This window comes from Protopterus annectens, chromosome 13.part0 (genome assembly GCF_019279795.1).
Source record: "Protopterus annectens isolate FY-2018-M chromosome 13.part0, PAN1.0, whole genome shotgun sequence".
Classification (NCBI taxonomy): domain Eukaryota; kingdom Metazoa; phylum Chordata; order Ceratodontiformes; family Protopteridae; genus Protopterus; species Protopterus annectens.
In genome coordinates this window covers 417,267,216-417,286,755 of record NC_056747.1, presented here as the reverse complement: position 1 = coordinate 417,286,755, position 19,540 = coordinate 417,267,216, and the positions used below count along the sequence as shown (strand labels likewise).

The following is a 19,540-nucleotide window of genomic DNA, read 5'->3' as shown; positions in this document are numbered from 1 at the left end:
TACCAATATAAACGGGTGCTTTTGTTTCTTCTTGTTCACCCTTTTTTCTTTTTCTTTGTCCAATTTTGAAACATGTAGACACTGCAATGAAAAAGAATGAGGAGGGGAGGAGATGGGAGGGGAGTACAAGGGTCTGGTTATAACAGAGTACGACAAAATAAAAATCAGTGTGCTTTTTCCCATACTTGCATAGGGAAATGCCTGGGTAAAAACCATAGGCATTATACAGTAACAAATTTATTACAAACCATGTAAATGAAAAAGAATATTAAAAATACCTTAAGTCTTTCTTTCTGATAAACAAGGTACCCTTAGCAGTTCAATGTCTGGTTTGCATGTCACTAGAAGACATTCTGATAAAGAAAAATCCCTTAGAGAAAAAAGTGTTTACTGAAGGCATTCAAGTGTTTTCTCAACTGGGAGAGTTATATAGATATAAAAATTAAAGAGCATTTACTAATAGCATAATAGGCTGTACCATGCGTCTTAGCATGACTAACCTTTCTTTTTGGTTAATTTTAGCCTGTCTGTGTAGCTATGAACCTAGAACTTATCTTCTTATTAGGAAGCAAAAACTTTCAAAAGCTTTCAAAAAAATAAAAAGGTATGTAAGATAGGTGCAAATGGATATGACATGAAACAACTGTATAAAAGACCTAACTACCAGACACTATATACATGTAACAAAAAAGTTGGAACTAGACGTTATATTTAAAAAAGTGATGCTTTCTGTAATGTCTTTCAATCTAAATGGTCTTGCAGATAAATATAAAAAAGAAAGAGTAATGAACTATATTAAAAAAATGTAGAGTGCAAATAGCTATGCTACATGAGACACACATGGAAAGAAGTGAACATGTGAATTTGATAAAGAAATGTTTTCAGGATGGTTATTCAGCAGAATATTTGGGGCAAAGAAAAAGAGGAGTACTTAGTTTAATTGTAAGAGGAGCTCCAATAGTGATAGAAGAGGAAAAAAGATAATAATAGAAGATATAGTACTAAGGGGCTACTGGGGTCTATATTAGAACATCGAAGTTTCAGAACTTCGAATGTTCTAACATCGACCCCTAGTAACCGAAAACCAATAACATTGAAAATTTAGAACAGCAAAGTTTTTCCTAGGGGAAAAAAAGTACAGTTGTGTACACTTACCATAAACGTAGATGTTCGAGTGTATTCATTGTTGCAGTCATTACATTTAGGTAATCGGCTGGCAGGTTGCCCTCAGTCGGCCTGAATAACAAAGTCTTGGGTCCTGCATCAGTTGCTGTCTCCTCTTCCATGATGTCAGGTCATCAGGAGTATAAAACATGCAGCCGACGCCATTTTATTTATATATATATATATATATATATATATATATATATATATATATATATATCTATATAAAAACAGCCATATATATGTAAATGCACTTTTAGCAACATAAACTTTACCTTCATCTAAAAGCAAATACACCACAAAGGCTTTAGAATATAGTGAAGGAAAGAGTAGTTACAGAAAAGGGGGGTGGCGGTTGGGTAACCCGGACTGCAATAGTGAATACACTCGAACATCTACATTTATGGTAAGTGTACACAACTGTACTATGTTCTTCATGTTTCACTGCTGCAGTCATTACATTTGGGTAGAATCCCAAAGGTATGGATGGGAGGATGGAACTAAATAGCATTAGGAGCTGCTATAAGGCCCTGCAGAACTGCAGTGGCAAAGCCTGCCCTGGATTTAGAGAAGAGAGGCAAATGATAATGCTTTGTGAAGGTATGAAAAGAGCTCCAAGTAGCAGCTTCTAGAACGTCTTTGGTTGGAACTCCACTGAGAAAGGCTGCTGAGGTAGAGGCAGCCCTGGTGGAATGTGACCAGATTCCCTTGGGCACAGGTTTACCATGATGCAAGTAGCAGAAACAAATGCAGTGGCTTATCCACTTAGAAATAGTCTGCTTTGATACAGCCTTCCCCTCTGATCCTGAAGCAAACGTCGCCAGTAGTTACTCAGACTTTCTTTAAGATTTGGTCCTGTTTAGTTAGAATCTTGGTTGTCTGTGTACGTCCAATGAATGCAGAATCCGCTCCCCCTTGTTCTGCAGATTTGGGTAAAATGTTGTCAGGTGAATAGTTTGGTTAAGAGCCACACTGGACACTTCCTTAGGCATAAAGGAAGGATTGGTCCGAGGGACACCCTGTCCGGGTAAAATGTAATAAAAGGCTCCACAGCCGTGAGGGCCTGTAGTTCTGAAACCCTTCTTGCTGAAGTGATTGCCAAAAGGAAAGCTGTTTTCCAAGATAAAAACTTTATATCCGCAGTAGCTGCTGGTTCAAAAGGAGGCAGGGTGAGTTTTTCCAGCACAAAATTGAGGTCCCATGCAGGAGTTGGTGATCTTCTGGAAGGCCTTACATTTTTGGCCCCTCCAAGATACTGTTTGAGCAGAGGATGAGAAAAGATGGGAGGCTCCCTGTTGTAATGAGCCAAGATGACAGAGGCATGGATTTTTATTGAAGAAAAAGACAGGCCCTTGTGAAGCATCTCAGTCAAGTATTGTAAAATCTGAGGGATATTTGGTGTTGCTGTGTCCATTCCTTGTGCTTGGTTCCAAGCACAGAATTCTCTTCCATTTATCAGCATAAGATTTTCTAGTACTAGGCCTTCTGGCTTCCAAAATGACATCCATCACAGATTTACTGAGAGGTGTTGTTTGAATAATTACATGATCAGCCATGCTGCAAAGTTCAGAGTTTGGAGCGGAGTGTGCAGAATTTGATTGTTCTGCTGAGACAGTAGATGAGGCATTTGAGGCAAGTCCCAAAGAGGGAGTTGAGACATATTCCTTAGAATTGGGCACCAGTGCTGGCGTGGCCAGTCCGGAGCAATTAGGATCATTTTTGTTTTTTCCTGTCTGACCTTTAGTAAGACCTTGGAGAGAAGAGGCAGAGGGGGAAGGGCGTAGACTGATAGGTTTTTCCAACTGAAGGATAGGGCATCCACTTTCCATGCTTGTCTGTGATGAATCCTTGTGCAGAATTTGTCCAGTTGATAATTTTGGGGAGAGGCAAACAGATATATGTCTGGGCTCCCCCATTTCTGTGTTACCATGCTGAAGATTTGTGGACCCAGTTTCCACTCGTGCAGGTCCATAATATTTTTTTGCTTAGGTCATCTGCCAGTGTATTTTGTTTTCCTGGCAGGAACTGAGCTTGAAGATCTACTTGGCAAGTCAAGACTGTGTTCCACAATGCCATGGCTAGTCTGCAAAGAGGGTAGGAATGTGTATCCCCCTGCTTGTTTATGTACCACATAACCGTGGTGTTGTCCGTCTTTATCAGTAGTTGTCCTGGATGAGGTAAGTCCTTGAAGGCTGTCAGGACATTCTGAACAGCTAGCATCTCTTTCTGGTTGATATGCAGATGCATTTGTTTTGGGCTCCATATGCCCTGAATGCATCTCCCCGCCAGGTGGGCCCCCCAAGCATAGTCTGATGTGTCTGTAGTTAAGATTTGGGTGGCAGGGGGTAGAGTGAATGACAGTCCCTTGTTTTGGTGACATATGTCTGCTCACCAAAGAAACTCCTGTTGTAGGCAGGAAATGTGGCAGACTGTGACAATGCTGACTCCATAAACTTTTTAGATACCACTGAAGTTTCCTCATATGCAGTCTTGCATATGGAATTAATAGAATGCAGGATGCCATGAACCCCAAAGCCTGCAGAATTTGTCTTGCAGATAACTGGGTTTTTGTTGCCATTTGTTTGAAGTATATAGTCAGTTGCCTTTGTTTGTCTGGCGTAAGGTAAGCCATCTGGGCAGTTGTATTCTAGCTTGCACCCAGGAATGTAATTTTTTAAGAGGGTGCCAGTTGTGATTTATTTTCGTTTATTGTGTACCCTAGGCATGTTAGAAGCCTTTTTACAAATGCCAGATATTGAAGAAGAATGTCTCCTTGTTTTCTTATTGAATGAGACAGTCGCCCAAGTAAGGATAGATTTGTATGCTTCTTTGTCTGCAAAATGCAATTACTGGTGCCAGGCACTTTGTAAAGACCCTGGGCACAGTAGATAAGCCAAAGGGCAGTGCAGAGAATTGGTAATGCATAAAACCTGCCTTGAAGCGGAGGTATCTTCTGCACGATTCCCTTATTGGGATATGCAGGTATGCCTCTTTTAAGTCTAGAGTCACTAACCAAGCGTTCTTGTCCAGCATGGGCAGTAGCTGTTGTAAAGTCAGCATTCTGAATTTTGGAATGTCCAAGAATGTATTCAAAATCGATAAGTCCAGTATTGGATGCCAGGCATTGTCTTTTCTGGGTACCAGGAACAGTCTTGAAAAAAAACCTTGGCCTTTTTCCTGTTCTGGTACTGGTTGAATAGCCCCCATATCCACGAGGGACATAACTTGTTTCTGAGCCGCTGCCCATTGATTTGTGGCAGATCTGGCCAACTGTTTGGAATTGGCAAAGTATGGAAATGAAATCTGTACCCCTGGGATACTATGTTTAATACCCACTTGTCCTGAGTAATTAAATGCCAATTTTGAACATGAAGTGCTAATTTTCCCCCCAAGGGGGCTGCCAAAAGAGAAGTGCTTGGTGATGGTAGAGGGAAGTCATTGAGACTGCTTACTGTAGGGTTGTGCTTTGTTTCCTCCAGATTTGGAGGTAGAGGCATCCCATTGCTTTGACATGCAAGAACCCTGTGATTGGTATCTAAAGCCTTTTGAGTGCCTGGATTTGCCTTGTGAGGCTCTGTTGGACACAGGAAAGGATCAATTTTTAGTAGGCCAGTGCCAACAGAATCTGGGTGGCTGCACTTGTAAGAAATCTTTTAAAGTTTGCATAGATTTAGCTTCGTCTTCCATTTTCTTTAAAATCTCTCCTGCCTTATTACCCAACAGAGTATCATGCTGTAAAGGTGCATCCAACAATTTAGCTTTAACATGATCAGGCAGATTTTGCTCCTTGAGCCAGGCATGCCTTCTAATCACAGATCCAGTAACTCTGGCCCTGCAAGAGGCCTCCAAGGAATCAAAACCACATTGCAAAGTATGCTTTTCCAACCTGTTCTGCTGCATGCAATAATTCCTGTAATTCTTTATTTTCCACACAATCAGAAATCAACATAATTTTCTGTTTCATTAAGCCCATAACATGCTGTTGATATTTAAGCATATGAAACTGGCAGTTTAAGGCCCTAATTGCCAAGGTTGCAGACGTATAAACCTTCTTTCTCCATCTATCCAGCGCCCTGGAATCTCTATCAGAGGGGGTAGGATTTTTGGCTGTAGAGGCCTTTACATCTTTGGGACCCTGTGAGATAGTTTCAGGATCAGCAGCAGGATTTTTGAATAAAAATTTGTGGGAGTCAGGTACCCTGTAGTATCTGTCTGGCTTACTAGGAGCCGGAGGTAGGGAATCAGGAGCCATGCTTGATTCTGAAAATACATCAATGTCTAATACAGGAGGTATAGCCAAAGGCCTATGCTGAGGAAGAAGGAAATCCCTAAGCCTCTTTTTTGATTCACAGAAATCCTGACTCTCCCAATGAAAATGTTCCCTTAAAGTATGCAAGGTTTCACCAAAAGAATAATCCTCAGGAGGAGATGCAGAGGGGATGGATTCTTCTGCATCTGAATCCTCATAGGTGGTATAGAGAATTCCTGATCTGAAGAGGAATCAGAGGAAATTGAAACCTGATCTGAAGATTCATAATCAGTGTCTTGACTAGGCCTCTTAGTGGAGGGGGGGGGGGGTTGGGAACCCCTGATCAAGGTAATTAAGTCCTCACCCATTTTGATCATCTGTTTTTTAGGCATAGGGGCCTGAGTACGTGGCTCATGCGTTGGTTTTTTAGACTTAGTTGTTTTTGAAGCTGGCGTCGGTTTTATATAGAAATGTTGAGGCCTGAAAACACCCTCAGAAGCCGGTGCCTGCTCAGCGGCTCCAGACCCATCAGAGGGAGAGACATCCGCGGGTTCAATACTCTAAGAATTTCACGGCATACCAGATTCCGCATGGGTCTCGGTAGAGGCCTGCGACTCAAATGTAGTGGGTATCAGGGGCTGCGAAAGGGCCTCACTGAGTACCAGCGAACTGGTGACTGACTTAGGAGAAGCTTAGTCGGTTTTGGACCTCGACGGTCTGTCTCTGTCTTTTTCTTTGCGTTTTTTGTGAACTCTGGTAGTCTGATTGCTATCTGACGACATTTCAGGGTAATCTGGATCCAAAATATTTTGAAGAAAAAATATACCGATGCTTAATAGTGCGTTGGTTAAATCTAGCACAAAACTGACAGCAAGGCACATTATGATCTGGGCCTAGTCAAGGAATACAGTACAAAAGAAAATCCTTATGAGGTATTTGCTTCCCACAAGTAATGCAATTATTAACTTTTACTGACATCGGTAAGGAGCAAGAAAAAGTTTCCCCAACGGGGTACTTAGCTTTAATTGAAGACTTCGGTTCTGAAACTCGAATGTGAAAATTTCAGGAGTTGGCCGACCGGCACTTGCGAACTGCTTCTGCTTCGGGCACCGCGCGGTAAGAAAGACTGAATAAAATGGCATTGAGTGCATGTTTTATACCCCTGACGACCTGACGTCATGGTACAGGAGACAGCAACCGACACAGGACCCAAGACTTTGATATTCAGGCCGAATGAGGGCAACCTGCCAGGAGATTACCCAAATGTAATGACTGCAACAGCGAAACATGAAGAACATCTACACAGGAAAAATGGGAATTGTGGGAACAATACATACAAGGCAGGAATGAGGCATAAAAGGCAGCAGGACTTAAGAGAGCTATGTAATGTCTGAGTGAGAAAGATTGGGTAGATTATAAGTGATGTATAATGTTTGCAACTGGGAGTGTATCAGTATGGTTTGTGAAGTAGAACACTTGCAACTAGGATTGTGTCGGTGTGGTTTGTTTTCATTTATATAAATGTATGATTGCCTATGTAGTAAGTGATGGTTTAAAGAAGATGTTGCTTGTTTTTAAAAAAAAAAAAAAAAAAGCAAACAGAAACTGAATAATTTATGCAGTATTACTTAGATTATATGATACATAGCAATATATGTGAAACATAACATTTATGTTAATATAGTTTGATATCTTTTATATGAATGTAAATTTGCCTGTATCACAAGTGATGATTCAATAAAGGTGTTTGAAAAAACAAAAAAAGACAAGCACACACACATTAACAGAAAAGAAAACAAAACATTCTACCATTTTTCCGTTAACATATTTTATATCTTACATACGTTTTCTTTCATTATAACAACTGTTATAGGTTCATAGGTAGGTACTTGGCTATCTGCCGAGGGCATTTATAAGCCTAGCCAGTGTGTGTCAGCTTTCGCCGCCCCACTGATTAATTAACTGAGCCTCTGTCAAGAAGAGCCAATGAAGTGATCCCAGGGGTGTATTTTCTGTTACCCATCCACTCGTCAAGGTCTCTCTTGAAGAGTGCTAGTGAGGGGCTCTGCCTAATGTAGTTAGGAATTTTGTTCCAAAGCATGGGGAGTCTCTGTGACAGGAATCTATCCCTCCAGCATGTTCTATTTATTGTTGTGGTGAGGTTTAGCTCACTAGAGCGAGTGGCTCGCAGTGACTTGTATTTCTTTAGGTGGAGCATGTCCATCAATTCTGAGTTGGACATGGCTTTGTAAGTCAGGCAGAGATCACCTCTGAGTAAGCGATATGCAACTGAGTACAGCCGGAGGTTTTCCAGTTGGGCTACATGGGACATATGTTTGAGACCAGTAATCCTCTTGGTGAGGTACTTTTGTGGTCTTTCCAGCTGTTGGAAGTGACTTGTGAGGTACATCCCAAATGGGAAATTGTACTCTATGATGGGTCTGATGAGTGACAAGTAGAGGGGCACTATAACCTCTATTTCCAGATGCAAACCCTTTAGTAATTAGATGGACTACATAGAAGGATTTCCTAACTACTTTGGCAATATGATTGTCAAAGGAGAGATTACTATCTACCTGGGTCCCCAGATCTCTTATTACCTCTTCTGTATTAAGGGGGCTGCCACCTATGTGGTAATTCATGGGTGTTTTGTTTTTCCCAAACAGGATGACTATGCATTTTTTGGCATTTAGCTTCAGACCATGACTATGACACCAGGTGCCCGTCTCAGTAAAGCCCTTTTGGAGAAAGTCCGTGTCAGCCAGAGAGTCAATTATGGCTCCCAGTTTGCAGTCATCGACGAACTTGGTTAGCCATAGTCTTCCTGTGTTTGCCTGTACTTCTGAGAAGTATATACTGAACAGTAGGGGTCCCAGGACCGAGCCTTGTGGAACACCACTTGTGACTGGTTTTCAGTCGGACCTGGAGCCCGCTATTCTTACCGTGTGATTTCTGTCTGTAAGCCAGTTGGCAACCCATCTCATGATGTAAGGGTTTATGTTCAGGCTGGTGAGCTTTTCTATAATTCCCGAGTGGGGAATAGAGTCAAAAGCCTTGGCGAGGTCAAAGTAGGCTGTGTGAACCACCTTCCCCTCATCTACGGCCTTGGTGATTGTCTCAAAGAAGTCAACCAGGTTTAGTAGGCATGATCTGCCCTTAAAGCCGAACTGGGACGGGTCAAGTGTTTGGAGGTTCCCAATGTCTTTGTTAATGAGTTCCATGATGATGCACTCCATAACCTTGCAGACCAGGCTAGTCAGGCTTATGGGACGATAGTTACCAGGGTCAGTTGTGGCCCCTCCTTTGTGGAGTGGAATAACCGTTGCTGTGCACCATTCTATGGGCACGTAGCCTTTGGAGAGGCTGAGGTTGAACAGTGTGTTTAGGTGGGGGGTTAGTTTGTTCTGTAGTTCATGCAAGACACAGCCTGGGACACCATCTGGCCCCATTGACGCAGTGCTTTTGGCTTTTGAAAGGGCTGTTTTCACCTGTGCGTCTGTGATTTCCGGGACACTACAATTTTCCGGTATTGATGTTGGCCCTTTTGGGGATGAGAGGGAGGTGAAGTTTGCACTGAATTTATCTTCCATGATGTTGGCAATATCAGTAGATTCAGTATATTTTGTGCTATTTTGCACTAGCTCAGAGCATATCTGCGAGTTGTCACTGAGATTCTCGACATAGCTAAAGAAGGCTTTGTGGTTATCTTTCGAATCCTTGGCTACTTTTATTTCAACGTTGGCCTTGGATGATTTTATGAGGGACCTTAGTTTCTTACAGATACTGATCAGGGATGTCTTTCCTTCTTGGGATTTGCTTTTTTTCTGAACTAGATTCCTCCTTCTATTGTATAGCCTGTTTATGGCAGGGGTCCACCAGACTGGTTTCCTTCTCTTAGGGGAGTGAGTCTTGGTTTTGCTAGGGATGGCACGATCCATACATCCTTGTAGGTGCTCATAGAGTGCATTTATAAAGGTTCCTGCATCTTGGACACTTATCCTTTAGCGTGGAGGCTGTGAAACTTACCACCTCTGTCTTAAGTAAGGTGAAGTTTGCTATAGAAAAGTTTTTCACTGTGGTTTCCTTGGTTGGAGGTGGTGGTGTGGTGTGGACATCCAGAGTGATTAGTTTATGGTCTGATCTAACCAGTGACGGGTTGACCTCCGGTGCGGAACACCTGTCGCCCATGTTGGTGATGACCAGGTCCAATATGTTTTCACCTTTGGTAGGGGAGTTTACCAGCTGATCCAAGGCATTTGAGTTGATAAATTCCAGAAAGCGCTGGACCCAGGAGTTTGTACTTCAGTAGTTTTTCCAGTTAACGGTAGGGTAATTGAAATCGCCCAATATCAGGGTGTTCGGTAGGACCTTCATATTTTCCAGCATCTCCAGAAAGATGGAGTGGTGGTCCTGGGTCATGGAGGGTGATCTGTAGCAGGCCACAATTTTGCATTGCAGATTTGCCTGATGTTAGCTGCACATGGATGATCTCAGAGGTATCATGCTATGCCACTAACCTGGAGGTGTAGGTATCCTTGATGAATATGGATACACCCCCTCCTTTTGTGTTTCTGTCCATGTTCTGTGGCCAAAATGTGTGGTATGAGTTGTAGTCCGGTAGTGCTGGGGTGCTCTGTGGAGCCTTGAACCAGGTTTCAGTTACTGCACAGATGTCAACGTTCTCCATACTGAGGAGTGCTTCGAGCGCGTGCATTTTGACATTTAAACTCCTGGCATTGAGTAGCATAACCCTCATTTTTTTATTTCTACAGATTACGAAGCTGGGTTTGACTTTTGAGCCTTGCCTAAAAAGGCACTATGGGGGCAAGAGCCTTGGCCAGTATTCGAAAGCCTAGGGGTGACAGGTGCAAGCCGTCTCTTGTGAAGCAACAAGGCTTGTCGAGCACGTCGTCCCAGGCTGACAGACACTGGATCTCCTTTGAATGGCACAAGAAGCTTAGCCAATTGTTGAAATTAATCATTTTTTCTTTATACTGCAGTATCTTTCTTGGTGAGAGCAGGATGCTACTCAGGGTCAGGGTCATACCCGCCTGGGCTACATGATCAGAGAGCTCTTCCATGTCTCTTTTCATGTAGTCCAGGGAGATACGTCTCAGGTCATTCACACCAACATGAACAATGACAGAGTCATATTTGTACTTGTTCTGGAGTGACCTGAGTGCTTGTGTTATGTGGCAGATTCTGGCTCCCGACAGGCAGCTAACAGTAACCTTCTCCTTATCCAGCTTAGTGAGTGGGACGTCAGTGTGCCTGACTATAGAGTTGCCTATTACTAGTGTGTTAGGTATGTTATTTCGCCTTAAGGGCTGTGATTGTGCAGCACACTGATTTTGTTTTTTACGTGTTGTCTGGTTTGTGACGTGAGGTGCGGGTTTTTTGAGTGTCTGCTTTGGAGGTCTCTGATGCTTTTGCAGGTTTTTATTTAGAGCCTCCTAGTATGATTTTGTGTATTTATGTGTAGTTTTTTGCCAGTGCTGGTTTAGTATATCTATGTGAGGCTGCAGGTGTGGTGCAAGTGTTAACCTTCTCCTCATGACTGCCTGTTCCAGTCTTGGGTGGGGAGTGCTTGGCCTCCAATTTAGCTATATAATTGCATCTCTCGCATATGTTAATGTTTTGTGGTAGAGAGGGTTGTCTGTGTACATGAGACAGTTGTAACACTGCCTCAGGATACCCAGGGTCACCAGCTGGACTGGACAGTATACCTGAAATTGCCCTTTGGTCATGCATCAATAGTAGGGTGGGCTGCTTAATCACTTGGTTTGTGAGGGGTGAATAATGCGCCTTGCCCTGCTGGGCAATCAAGTGTCAGGGTATATTAGTGCTTGCTATTAGGTCTGAGCAAGTACTGGACTGTAGGATGCTTTTTAAGTGCTTAGGTTGAGAGTTAGACTACTTTCAAGGGAAAAACTGAAGAGGAGACTTCGTGGAGCCGGGAATAATTTAGCCCTAGCTAACCGCTGCTGCCCGGACGTGCAAAACCGTGCAAACATGGTTTTTACAGCAGGGAAATGAAAGAGATAGAAATTAGCCCAAAATGGCCTATAAACTACTAACTTCTGGGCTGGGACCACTCCTCCAGGTACAGATGGCTGCTCAAAGCTCCCTCCCTCACAGGTGAACAGAGAAACCTCCTTCTATCCAGGTAAGGTATGGGCAATTCAGAAACTTGTAACACAGCCCTGAATTTAGCAGGAGCCTGAAAACTGGACTATACTAGATTAAAAAGGTGGGAAACAAGGAATTTTTTTTTAAAAGATAAGGCAAAATCGGTAAAAAATACACTTAAAACAGCTTTAAACGACTACAAACAGTAAAAAATACACTTAAAACAGCTTTAGATGACTACAAGCAATCAGAAAAGGCTTTTAAACAAATTACCCAATTAACCAGTAAAAAAATCTCAAAACTGAGCCCTGTTCCTGTAGTCTTCAATCAGACAAGTTCTAACTGCACACTCTTGCCATTGGGGTGCAGGGGAACCTTTTCCAAAAAAGAAGGTCTGGATTAGTGCTCAAGTTATACAAACAAAGCTAGATTCAGCAGGCCTGAATCTAGTTTATGCGACAGCAAACAAGGCACACCAATTTCAGTAAGAAACAGTTCAAATATGCAGGCACTATAAGTCTCTAACCAGAAATTCCCAGCTCAGAAAGGCAGAGTCCAGCCTCTCCTCCCACAAGAGTGCAGACCACAAACCTTCTTAATGTAAAATGACTGGCATGAAGCCAAAGTACTTAAACCAGAACTAATACACTTTTAGAATAACAGACACTGAGCCTTCAATCAGCAGTTCCCAACTTAGAGGGATGTAAGCTTCCTGTCCTGCCACAACAGTGCAGACCACAAACCTTAATGTAAAACAACTGGTCTGAAGCCCAAGTGCTTAAACCAAAAGGCTTAGAATGATAGCTAAACTTTAATCAGGTTACTAACAAGCAATAATAAAATACAATTGAATACTTTTAAGAAGGCCTGGATAAGTGCTCAAGTTATACAAACAAAGCTAGATTCAGCAGGCCTGGATCTAGTCTATGCTACAGCAAACAAGGTGCACCAATTTCAGTAAGAAACAGTTCAAATATGCAGGCACTATAAGCCTTTAACCAGAAATTTATTCAGTTCAGCATTATATAAATTGATTAATTCTTGCCTTCCCTGAAACACAACTCCTCCTCAACATTAATTCTGCATGTATTGGTCACAGAATTTCCATTTACTTCTATGCAATTTGCTTATTCCCTTTTCAAAGATACCTCTCCCAATTCTTTTATCTCTTACAAAATTCAGTACTTAAAATACAGTTGGTTTAGATTTTGATTTTTACTTTTTTAGCAATTGCTTTTTGGCAGCAAACAGAATTAAACTTAATAAGGCATTACTATGTCCAGGCAATTCTGCATCTCCATTCAAAAGAATCACTTCCTTAGCTATGGTCATTTGGTCCCCCAATATTTCTGACAGACTACTCGGCAGGGAATATGTAAAATCTGCCAAATCATTAACATGTTCGCAGTTACTTCCTTCTTCCACATTACATCCCTAATATCTGCTACCGACTTGATGAAAAATTATTCTAAGTCTGTTTAGGTTACAAAAATACCTATGCAAACACTTCCTAGCAAAAATCCTAAATCTTCTGGACTTTGTAACAAACTTGGGAGGCATACATATGTCATCCCACTGTTTCCTTGTAAATTGCTTTTCCAGTTTCTCTTTATAATCTTTTCTAACCTCCTCTGATCGATTCGTACAGTTATCATGCAATATTTTACATATCCTACTAATTATCCTTTTTTTAATAGCAACTTCTGCTCTAGATTTGACTTAACACTCTGTCAGAGAAGGTCTTCAAGGTAGGACTCCCCATCCCTTTATTTCTTCCTGTACTCTGATATTAGTCCCAGGTAAGGAAGACAGTCTTTAACTATCAGTCCAAACTTCCTCTTGGCCTCGTCCCAGTGTATTCATTTTCCTCTCTAGTTATTTGCTCCCAATACTTTGGCTCCTTTGCCAGGTTCTCAAATAAATTCCTGCCACCACTTGCCTATTTTCCATATTCGACTTGCAGTCATTACTTTCGGCAAACTCTCCTTTTTCTATTCCTGTGTTAACTCAGTTCTAAGAATACTTTCTGCAATTTTATGAATATATTCGCCTTGAGGATCTGCATCCAAAATCCCATTCCCTCTATTTCTCGAACTCGCCCCACCCCACCCTTAATCATCATCCCTTTCCACTTAGAATTATACAGTGGATATAAAAAGTGTACACACCCCTGTTAAAATGTTAAAATGTCAGGTTTTTGTGATATAAAAAAAATAAGACCACAGTAAATAATTTCCAAACTTTTCCTACCTTTAATGTGACCTATAACCTATACAATTCAATTGCAAAACAATCAAATCTGTTAGGGGTAAAATATAAAAATAAAAAACTTACAATAATCTGGTTGCATAAGTGTGCACACCCTTAAACTAACACTTTGTTGAAACACCTTTTGATTTAATTACAGTATTCAGTCTTCTTGGGTACACACCTACCATCAATTAGAGAGACTTTGATTAACCCCAAATAAAGATCAGCTGTCCTAGTAGGATTTTCCTGAAATTTACTCAGTTGCCTGCAACAGCAAAAGCCATGGTTTGCAGAGAGCTTACAAAGCATTAATGGGATCTCTCATTGTTGAAAGGTATCAGTCAGGAGAAGGGTACAAAAAAAAAAATTCCACAGCATTGGATATACCATGGAACACAGTGAAGACAGTCATTAAAAAGTGGAGAAAATATGGGACAACAGTGATGTTGCAAAGAACTGGACGTCCCTCCAAAATTGATGAATAGACAAGACGAAAATGAACCAGGAAGGCTGCCAGCAGACCTAGAGCAACACTGAAGGAGCTGCAGGAGTATCTGGCAAGTAAGGGCTGTGTACCACGTGACAACAATCTCCCGTATTCTCCATATATCTGGACTATGGAGTAGGGCTACAAGACAAAAGTCTTTTCTTACACAGAAAAACATCCAGGCCTGGCTAAAATTTGCAAAACAATACATCAGATCTCCCAAAAGCATGTGGGAAAATGTGTTATGGTCTGATGCGACCAAGTTTGAACTTTTTGGCCACAATTCTAAAAGGTACATTTGGTGCAAAAACACTTTGCATCATCAAAAGAACACCATCCCCATGGTGAGGCATGGTGGTGGCAGTATCATGCTTTGGGGTTGCTTTTCTTCAGCTGGAACTGGGGCTGTAGTCAAGGTGGAGGGAATTATGAACAGTTCCAAATACCAGTCACGTTTGGCCCAAAACCTTTAGGTGTCTGCTAGACAGCTGAAGATGACGAGTAATTTCACCTTTCAACATGACAATGACCCCAAGCATACATCCAAATCATCAAAAGAATGGCTTCATCTGAAGAAAATTAAAGCCCAGACCTAAATCCAAAAGAAATTCTGTGGGGTGACTTGAAGAGGGTTGTGCACAAGAGATGCCCTCACAATCTGACAGATTTGGAATACTTTTACAAGGAAGAGTGGGCAAACAGTGCCACATCAAGATGTGCCATGCTGATAGACGCCTACCCAAGAAGACTGAATGCTGTAATGAAATCAAAAGGTGCTTCAACAAAGTATTAGTTTAAGGGTGCGCACACTTATGCAACCAGCTCATTGTACATTTTTTTTTATATATTTGTTCCCCTAACAAATTTGCTGTTTTTTCAATTGAATTGTACAGGTTTATAGGTCACATTAAAGGTGGGAAAAGCTTTGAAATTATTTATTGTGGTCTCAATTTTTTATATCACAAAAACCTGGCATTTTAGCAGGGATGTGTATACTTTTTATATCCACTGTAACTTTGTTTGTGTTATGCATATGAGCCTTAACTGTGTAGTTTTAAAATATCCTTTCAAATCAGGACATCCTAAACCACCTTTTTTATTGGGAAAATCAACTTATCCCAATTAACTCTTGTCCTCTTCCCCACCCAAATAAATTCCCTTCAACTTTTTACAAAACACTGTTCAAAACTCCTCCTCTGATTGAAAAAATATGCCGGACGTGTTACAACTAAGGTACTTTTGATTTAAAGAATTAACATTAGGAACTTCTAGTATGGTGCAGTAATGATTCAGGCATCATCCACCACCATGGCAATCAAAAGGAGAAAAAGAAATGCGCCAAATACAAAACTTACATCTAATACAGCATGATCAAGTAGAATGAAGTTCTGCATGCTGCCAAAAAGAAGGAAGACCAGCAAAACAAAAAAGAAAAAGTACAGTTTTGTACCTACCATAAATGTAGATGTTCGAGTGCCAATACAGCTGCAGTCATAACAGATGGGGTTCTCCTGCTGTCAGGCGGGTCCTCGGTCAGCCGAACTTCAAAGTCTAGGTCCGGTGTCGGTTGTCGTTGCTTCTTCCCGGACGTCAGTGCAACAGGGGTATAAAAGAACCAGCCGACGCCATTTTCTTCAGTTTTTCTTGCCCCAGATGTCAGGTGCCCCCAGAAGGAAGGCAATACATAAATTTATGTAATAATGCAGTGCAATATAATCAAAAAACAGTAGTTGCAAGCAAATACACCATAAATGAATACCCCAAACTAGTTGTATGAGGAGGTGTTAGCCAATAGGCCCGTCCCAAGAGGTGAAGGAGGGAGGGAAAACCTGGACTGCAGCTGTATTAGCACTCGAACATCTACATTTATGGTAGGTACAAAACTGTACTATGTTCATCGTGCATACAGCTGCAGTCATAACAGATGGGTAGAATCCCAAAGCTAAATAAGGGGTGGTAGGCACTAGGTGGAACTAGGAGGAGCCAGGATGCCCTGCAAAACTGCAGTGGCAAAGCCTGCTCTAGTTTTGGAGTATAATGGTAGGTGGTAGTGCTTGGAGAAGGTATGCACAGAACTCCAAGTGGCTGCTTCCAAAATATCTTTGGTAGGAACTCCTCTGAGGAAAGCTGCAGAGGTAGCTGTGGCCCTTGTGGAGTGAGATCTGATGCCTGCAGGCACAGTTTTACCATGAAAAGAGTAACAAAAGCGTATGCAGTGGGCTATCCATTTTGAGATGGTCTGTTTGGAAATTGGCTTCCCTTGAGCTCCTATAGCATAGGACACAAAGAGTTGTTCTGATTTTCTGAAAGGCTTTGTTCTGTCCAAATAATAACATAGCTGTCTGTGGATGCCCAAGGAATGTAGTAGTCTCTCCCCTTTGTTTTGAGGATTAGGGTAAAAAGTAGGTAAGTGAATAGCCTGATTCAAAGCTACCCTGGATACCACCTTTGGCATAAAGGACGGATTGGTTCGTAAGGAAACTCTGTCCTGATGGAAAATGATGAAAGGCTGCACAGACATGAGGGCTTGTAGTTCCGATACCCTGCGAGCTGAGGTGATAGCCAGAAGGAAGGCTGTTTTCCAGGACAAATATTGCAAATCTGTTGAGGCAGCTGGCTCAAAAGGAGGTAATGTCAGCTTTTCTAAAATGAAATTGAGGTCCCAAGCAGGTATTGGTTGTTTCCTTGGGGGTTTTATATTCTTAGCCCCTCTGAGGAACTGCCTTAAGAGGGGATGATAGAATAAAGGAGGATCAGTGTCATATTCTGCAGAAATGGCTGAGGCATGGATTTTGATGGAGGAGAATGAAAGTCCACTGCTTAGCAGCTCAGCTAGATACTGTAATATTTGAGGTAAATTCAGTATTCCATGATTCTGGCCCTTTTTCTCATTCCAGGCACAAAATCGCTTCCATTTTGTGGAGTAAGCTTTTCTAGTAGAAGGCCTTCTGGCCTCCAAAATGACATCCTGCACCTCCTTGGAGAGTAAGGTCTGTTGTGAAGTTAAGGAATCTTCCATGCGGCCAGATTGAGTGTTTTCAGCTGACTGTGAAGAGTTTTGAAGCTGTGCTGAGTCAGAAGAAGAGGCATTAGAGGTAGGGTCCATGGTGGGGAATGCATCAGGCTCCTCAGCAGTGGGCACCAGTGCTGTCTTGGCCAGTCTGGAGCAATGAGAATCATCTTTGGTCTGTCTGCTTTGGTTTTTAATAGAACTTTGGGCAGCAGAGGAAGAGGTGGAAAGGCATAAACTGTCATTGTTGTCCAACTGAAAGAGAGAGCGTCCACTCTCCATGCCTGTGGATGAAAAGTAATTGAGCAGAATTTTGTCAATTGGTGATTTTTGTGGGAGGCAAAGAGATCTATGTCTGGCCTTCCCCATGCTTGAATTATTTCTGTAAAAACTTGAGGGTGCAACTTCCATTCATGGGGGTCTGTCATATTTCTGCTTAGGTTGTCTGCCAGCGTGTTTTCCTTGCCTGGCAAGTACTGTGCTTGAAGCTCGATTTGTAATTCTAGAGCCATGTTCCAAAGTGACATGGCCAGCCTGCATAGGGGGTATGAATGGGTTCCTTCCTGTTTGTTTATGTACCACATTACTGTGGTGTTGTCTGTCCTTATCAGTAGTTGGCCTGGATGCAGAAGGTCTTTAAAAGCCATAATGGCATTTATTACTGCTAGCATTTCCTTTTGATTGATGTGTAGGTTCTTTTCTTTTTGGGACCATTTGCCCTGAATGCACCGATCTGTCATGTGCGCCCCCAAGCGTAGTCAGAGGCGTCTGTTGTGATGACTTGATTTGCTTGAGGCTTGCAGAATGGGAGACCTGTGTTTCTTTGGCATGCTTGAGCCCACCACAGAAATTCCTTTTGAAGACATGGAATCAGTGGTATTATTGTTTCCAAACTGTGGCTGTGTTGAGACCATAGGTTTTTCAGGTACCATTGAAGTTTCCTCATATGCAGCTTTGCACATGGGATTAGTAGGATGCAAGATGCCATGAATCCCAGAGCCTGCAGGATTTTCCTTGCAGTCAGCCTGGTGAAATTTGCCAGTTTTCTGAAGTATTGAGTCAGTTGCCCCTGTTTCTCTGGCGTAAGGTAAGCCATCTGGGTGTTTGTGTCCAAGTTGGCACCCAGGAAAATTATTTTTTGTGAGGGTATTAGCCTTGATTTCTTTTTGTTGACTGTGTACCCCAGAGCATTCAACAACATTATTACAAAAGCCAGATGTTTCAGAAGTATGTGCTTGCTGTCCGCTTGGATCAGGCAGTCGTCCCAATATGGGTATATTTGAATCCCTTGAAGTCTGCAGTAGGCAATTACTGATGCCAGGCATTTCGTGAATAGTCTGGGCGCAGTAGATAAGCCAAAGGGCAATGCAGAGAATTGATAATGGGTTGAACCTGCAAGAAATCTGAGGTATCTTCTGCAATTTTGTCTGATTGGGACATGCAGGTATGCCTCCTTGAGGTCCAATGTTACCAGCCAAGACTCCTTGCCCAGCATGGGAAGAAGCTGCTGTAATGTGAGCATCTTGAATTTTGGCACGAGTAAAAATGTGTTTAGGATGGATAGGTCCAAAATAGGTCTCCAATCTTTTCCCTTCCTTGGTACCAGGAATAGTCTGGAATAAAAACCTTGACCTTGTTCTTGAGCAGGTACCTCTTTAATAGCTTTCATGTCCATGAGATCTGAAATTTGTCTTTGTGCCTCTGCCATTTGATTGTGTGGCAGGTTTGGCATGCCTCTCTTTTGTGGAAGGGTGTGAAAATGGAATCTGTAGCCTCTGTTTATAATGTCCAGGATCCATTTGTCTTTTGTGACAATATGCCAATTTTTCAAAAATAATGCCAGTTTTCCGCCTAAGGGTGCTGACATTTGAGCCTTGCTTGGCATGCAAAGGGGAAAGTCATTGGGTTTGCTTTCTGAATGGCTGTGAACTATCCTCACCACCTCTTTGTGTAAGAGCTTGCCATTGTCTGCCTCTAAACGATCCTTGAGCTTGGCCCCTGCCTCTCGGGCACCTGTATCTACCTCTTTGGGGTCTGTCCGTGGCTGGAAAGGACCAATTTTTGGAAGGCCAATTTCTACTGAAACGCAGAGGTTGTACCTGTAGAAAATCTTTCACTGTTTGCATTGATTTAGCCTTTACCTCCATTTTCTTTAATACTTCCTCAGCTTTAACACCAAATAATACATCTTTTTGTAGAGGGGCATCTAGTAATTTAGCTTTGACATGATCTGGTAAGGTTTGCTCCTTGA

The 19,540-nt window shown here is 42.1% G+C and overlaps 1 protein-coding gene across 1 annotated transcript in view; it reads right to left on the bottom strand.

The window, feature by feature from the left end:
* Positions 1-19,540, bottom strand: part of MKS1 (MKS transition zone complex subunit 1) — a 1,448,767-nt gene that overhangs the window by 1,001,352 nt on the left and 427,875 nt on the right. The gene's annotated exons all lie outside the window — the stretch shown is intronic.